At 39.2% G+C, this 6,675-nt stretch overlaps 1 pseudogene; it reads left to right on the top strand.

The window, feature by feature from the left end:
* Positions 1–252: 252 nt before the first annotated feature.
* LOC130541210 (2-iminobutanoate/2-iminopropanoate deaminase-like) lies at positions 253–6,429 on the top strand (annotated as a pseudogene).
* The last annotated feature ends 246 nt before the right edge of the window (positions 6,430–6,675 follow it).

Genomic DNA, 6,675 nt, shown 5'->3' with positions numbered 1-6,675 from the left:
AAACCATCTAAAAATTAATGCAACTATGAAGATAGCTATGACAACGTCCTATACTAACTCATGCCTGACCAGAGGTTATCCAAACATGTAATGAAGCAGTTTTTTCTGTCCATTTATAACTCAATAATTTACTTTTTCATTTAGAGTACACTTATGTCTGTTGAGTTCAGCTACCTTTTAGCCAACAAGTTTACCCTCCTTTTTCACCATGGCTACATATAGAAATACTACCTGCCTCCAGACCCAGCAAAGATGGAAAGAAGAATGAGGGATGCAGCAAGAAAATACTCTACGAGAGCACACAAAAAGAGGTAAGTTTGTAGAGTATCGCAGAGTCAGACAGTTAGGCATGACAGAAAGAATGGTTTAAAGACATAACTTTGGCTTTGGACCCAAGCCATAAATCAGGAAAGAAGAAAACTCATCTCCTATAACTTAGAATATGCAGACCACTTTTCAAATGCATGGTCAAGTTCTTTGCCAGTCTTTAAGGATTTGCAGATATAGCGCTTTCATGACTAACAAATGGTTTGTATAATTAAAACTGTTTTTTGAAAGCCCTCTGAATTTCAGAGCACACAGAATTATCCTTCACATAGTACTGCATCAGAACAATTAGGTAGAATCAGGCTGCATGTCAGTGCACAGATCATTTGTTTTATGATTAACTTAATTCACCATAATATTTACTTCCACTACTTACTCCCAAACAATATTGATCTGCTCTTTCCCAAAGCAGGTTATCCTGGTCTGGATCAAACCTGTCTCTGCTAGTAACAGTTTCTCTAGGAGACAGTTCTATTTTAAATGTTTCATAGGCCATCTAGTTATTTGTTCATTGTTAGGGATGGTGGGAGAGCTATAATAGACAAGCAGCCTCAGCTGGCCACTGGATGTAAGACTAGATCTGGCATTATTAAAAGGATAGACGGTATATTCTATGCCCTATGGAAAATAGTTTGATAATACATCTTGACCCAGAACTTATTAAAAAATCCATTACCTTTTTAATTCAAGTTCATAATACCCTTTGGAATTTCAATTTAGGCATTTCTTACCAAAATAATAGGTAGCTTTATTACTGAACATGGGAGATAGAGTCTCTCATATTGACAACTCTCTTACATGAGGGTTATTAATTTATTACTGACAAATTCATGTTCTTACTCTTAAAAAAAAAAAAAAAAGAGGGGGGTTGCACATCTTTGCCTTCCAAGATCTTAGATCGACTCTGCCATTGCCTTGTGTTAATCTTACGGTGGTGCACCAATTCTGTCTATTGGGCTGTTAATCTTTACCTAACAAGACCTGGCCCAATCCCTAAGATTGCTCACGAAATCCGCACCCTGAGGCCAGTTTGCTTTAAAAACAAGTACAAACGCACCGAGAAGGGATAGCGTTATACACTCAATTTGGACGATTACATCCCATTTGCAAAATCAAAGATCTTGTGAGGCCATGGGAAATCCAACCTCGGCCTCTTATCCTGCATCAGAAGCGCTGGTCAGGAACCCGACACCTGCTCCCCTCCTTCCGACACACTTGCAAGACAAACACATGCTCCATTAAAAATAACACCACTCTATTCTGGCATGTTTTCTTCCCAGGAGCCTTGCTTTAAAATGTGCTTGAGTTTGTCGCGGCGGGCGGGTGAGGATCTCCAGTTACTGCGCTGCAATGAGCTCCCAGAAGACAGACGGGCGCACTGGCCGCTGCGTGCCACCACTCAGCACTTCTCTCGCCTTCTGAGGCCTTCTTCCCCCCAGTAGCAGGTCCTCGTGCCTTTTAGGTTCCTTCTTTGATATGCTAGCACAACGGAAAGCAGTGGGAGGCAATGCTGCACCTTGCCCCATACTGGGAACTCCCTAGAGAACGCGGTGTTTGGTTGCAGGCCTTTCCAAACTGATTCTCTAGCATTCTTTTAAAATCATCTGCTAGCAGAAATTTGTCTGACCATTGGGTGTTTTAATAATTGCTCTAGCTGACCTGGGAACTGGGGAATCTGGTAAAGAGACACAGCGTGACAACACGGCGTTTGCTGAATATTTCACGCTAATTTGGACCATAAATTCCTCGAATGGATCCAGTCGGCCAACACATGATTTTTAGCACAGGCTGAGATTCTTCAAAGGGCTTCCATATATCACAATGTATTGCTATTAAGAAAGGATCAAAACAGCAGGTACATCTCTATGGGAATTTAGTAAATACGTAAATTATTATTTAAATCACTGTAGCTGGCTGTAGGAGGAAAAAAATCAGTTTGTATCTTATAGATACAATGTAAGCCTCACTTTCATTTCTGTTTTTTTATTTTTATTTTTTCTGAATGGTCGGGTCGCTTTTCTTCATGTTTTAGCACGCCTTTCTCAGGAGGGTTACATTAAAGAGACTCTGTCCACCAAAATTTCCATTTGGCATGAGTACCCTAGAGAAAGGATCAATGTCTTTTGGTGAAGAAGGGAGTGCTTTAAACTATTAGCACTTAGAAATACATCCGCTTATCTTAACCATTCATCATTAAAATGGTTGAAAAAAACAAAGTACCTTTTGCCTTTTGCCTTAATATTTTCTTCATCAGTGCTCCTATGATATGTTACTATTACCATGATTATTTCCTGAAGAATGTGGTTTTCTTTTTTTTTTTTTTTTTTTTTTTTGAGACAGAGTCTTGCTCTGTCTCCCAGGTTGGAGTGCAGTGGCACCATCTCGGCTCACTGCAAGCTCTGCCTCCCAGGTTCACGCCATTCTCCTGCCTTAGCCTCCCGAGTAGCTGGGACTACAGGCCTGTGCCACCACGCCCGGCTAATTTGTTTGTATTTTTAGTAGAGAAGGGGTTTCACCGTGTTAGCCAGGATGGTCTCAATCTCCTGACCTCGTGATCCGCCCACCTCGGCCTCCCAAAGTGCTGGGATTACAGGCATGAGCCACTGCGCCCGGCCAAGAATGTGGTTTTCAACAAGTTTTTGGCCTTCTCCTTTTTCTCACCCTACAGTGCCCTTTTGGTGTTATAGAAGTGCTATCACCTATTCCTCTTCCAAGAAAAATGACTTTAAAAAATGGGATTATTTATGCTTTCCCATTATTAATTTAGAGGACAAGATAGAAACATTCCAGTAGCTACAGAGAAGGTCAGAAATAGGTGAGGTGCATTGGGGGTGAATCTTAAGCCTCTTTAAAGAAGGCTTAAGAAAATATTGAAAGTATGGGAAATGGCATAGGAAAGAGGAAATTGGCAAGGGCAGGGACACCAAGGGTGGGCTGAGGTGATGTGTTAGGAAAGATGGGAGAGGTTCCATAACTGGGAGGCCAGCCTTCGTTAAGTAAATATGTAAGACTAACACTACAGTATAAGAGACAAAAAGCTTCTTTGACTTTAGATATCTTTGGCTTTCAAATTTAATGTGTATGCTTTAAGATTCAGAAAGCTGATTAAAAGGTAAATAACCATCATTGAATATAATGCTTTGTTTAAAAAATGAACTCTTGTTTTACCAATATAGCTGATCAACATAAACAGTGAAACTGGTAATTGATAAATGCTGTGAAAGTCAGAAATACTCATATATTGACAAAGAATATTGGAAAAGGAAAATATAATCTGAAGCTATTTCGTTAGCATATTTTCAAAAAGCATTCAACAATACCAGGTCTTCTGACAAGCTCAATCAAAATATTCCCATCAGAGTAGTGATTTCTTATAAGTCCTGCTATTGAAGGCAGTATTCTAGGGTCTTCTGCAGCCGTGATTCACAGCACTGGTCCCCAGTCCCTGCATATCCTGATGCTCGGAGAATCATGGTATAGAAGATTATTCATGAAGTGGCTAAAAGGATAGCAATAGCAATAGCTAACACTTGTATGATATTACCGTGGACCAGGAGGTTGTTCAAGCATTTCATGTATATTACTTCATGCACTCCCAGACCCTGCCAACAACTCTATTAGGTATATACTTTTATCGTCCCCATTTTCTGGATAAGGAGATGAGCCTCCAATAGCTTAAGGGGCTTGCCCATGTTCACACAAGTAGTTAAGTACCAAAGCTGGGATTCAAACCCAGGAATGCTGGCTGTAGAATCCGTGGTCTTTCCCACTATCCTATGTTGCTTTTCAAATTTGGCATAACCTTTAAATGTAGCAATTTGTCTTTAGAAGCTAAAGAATCATGAAGATAGTATTTTTGGTCCCATTGACTTGTCCACAATGCTATTTTTATCAAAATTAAAATTATATATTGCATTAGCAAAATATTTACTAAGCATTAATGAAAAGTCATATTGCTAATGTTTTCTCTAAAATAAATGTTAAGTACTGTATAAAATGTATGTAAGGTGAGTTAACCCATACAACCAATGTATGAGCTAAAGTAAATTAAGTGATGTTTTATTCATTTTTGGGGTCAATATGCACTGCTGTATATTTTACCAAAATTATTAGGGGAATGGAAGAGAAAATAGAAAAGCAAATTTATCTTTATACTAATATAACATTATGTTTTCCTCTTTCCTGTAATCAAATCTAAGGTTATGTATGAAGCATTCACCATACTTTATAATCAATGTCTTTATTGATCCTCAAAACTATTCTAATATATAGCTTATAGGAAATTTACATCACAGAAGGCTATAAACACTGCAGCTCAGGTTTCTGTGAAGGTGAATGGTCATCGGGAATAAGTAATGTTGCTTGCCTCCGTGTTACTGTCATAATAATAGTAATAAAAACTAATAATAATATCAATAAATGTGTTTTTATTACTATTTGTCAGGCATTATGCAGATATTATTTCATTTCATCCTGATAACCACCTTACCTGGTAGGTGCTGTTATTATCCCCATTTTTTATATAAAGGATTTTATTCAAAATCAAACAGATAATAAATGGCAAAGGCAGATTTGGGGGTTTTGTCTGTTTGTTGTTGTTGTTTTGGGCTGGGGGTCTCACTCTCGTCACCCAGGCAGGAGTGCAGTGGCACTATCGGCTCACTTCAGCCTCCATCTCCCTGGGCTCAGGAGATCCTCCCACTTCAGCCTCCCAAGTAGCTGGGACTACAGACGCACACCACCAAGCCTGGCTAATTTTTGTATTTTTTGTAGAGACGGGGTTACTCCATGTTGCCCAAGCTGGTTTCAAACTCCTGAGTTCAAGCAATATGCCCTCCTTGGCCTCCCAGAGTGCTGGGATTACAAGCATGAGCCATTGCACTCGTAGAGGTGGATTCCAAATGAGGAAATTCGACTGGGAAGTAGAGAGATTCACCCCTAAAGTCTACTGGGTAGTACATGATGTGAACTTTGACACTGACTGAACTGTGTTAGAATTGTGGCTCTACTTCTTATTAGCCAGTAACCTCAGACAAATCTCTGAGTCTCCATTTCCTAATTTATAAAATGAAGATCATATTACAGTGTTGTTATAAGTATTAAATTTAAAAGCAGAGTCTATGACACCTATGATAGTAAACAAAACTATCTACCCTTTGAATGCTTATTGTATCTAGACTTTATGCTAAGTATTTTACAAATGTTATTTATTTAATCTTCCAATAACTCCATCAGACAGGTTTTATTACTCCCAGTTTATAAGAAACAGATTTAGAGAATCTATGCAATCAGTCCAAGTGACACAGACAGTGAGACACAGAGTGGAAAAGTGAATCCTGATCCACACATTGCTCATGATCCACATTGCTCACATGGCACTGGGTCAGTCCACCAGGTAATACAGAGTTCATGCTCTTTCACAAGACTGCAGAAACTGATACTGGGAACCAGTATCACTGATGTAAATCACTAGTCAAAACTGAGATTTGCCTGAGTTCAATATACTTCATAGTTCACATAAATATTTCAGTATAAATATGACTATCTCCTCTCTGTCCACTGTTGGAGGGTCTCTCATGTTTCTGCACATCTTGCAAGCAGAGCCACTACAATCTTTTCAGAACAGTGAATAGGTCAGTCAGGCAAGAAGCAAGCAGGAATGGTACAGGGAGTTCTCCTGGAGGGGCCACAAGAGAGAAGGGTTAGCCAGGTCATCCTTAATCAGAAAGGCGATCAGCACCACGAAAGCCCCAGCGGCCATTGGGCCCTACAGTCAAGCTGTGTTAGTCAGGACAAACTTACATTTCAGGACAGATAGGCATGAACCCTTCAAGTGGACAGCTTGGGCTTGTTTAACAAAAGAAGCTAAGCAAGAACATGAGTAAAATTCTGAAAGCTGCAGGTTGTGACTTCACTAATGCAGTAAAAACAACTGTTCTGTTGGCTGACATAAATGACTTCCCTACTGTCAATGAAATCTACAAACAGTACTTCAAGAGTAGTTTTCCTGCAAGTGCTGCTTACCTGGTTGCTGCTTTGCCCAAAGGAGGCCGAGTTGAAATTGAGGAAGTAACTGACCAAGCACCTCTCACAACAGCATGACTATAAGTGGCCCAGTGTTATTTAGTCTGAAATTTTTCACATCTTGACTTTTACAATTGATATAACATCTTAATTTTTAGAACTGATGAAAATGTGAGTTTGACTAAAATACCTGAAGTTATTATGGAAATACCATAGAATATGGAGAGCTAAGCACGAGTTGAAGATTAGATGATTAATCCAGTTACTGATGTAATAAATTATTATTATTTACACCCATATTACTGAATGTAGGAAAGAGATACT

The sequence above is a fragment of the Pan paniscus genome, chromosome 1 (assembly GCF_029289425.2).
Source record: "Pan paniscus chromosome 1, NHGRI_mPanPan1-v2.0_pri, whole genome shotgun sequence".
NCBI lineage: Eukaryota > Metazoa > Chordata > Mammalia > Primates > Hominidae > Pan > Pan paniscus.
The sequence above is the reverse complement of the archived record's forward strand: the minus strand, read 5'-3'. Positions and strand labels throughout refer to the sequence as shown.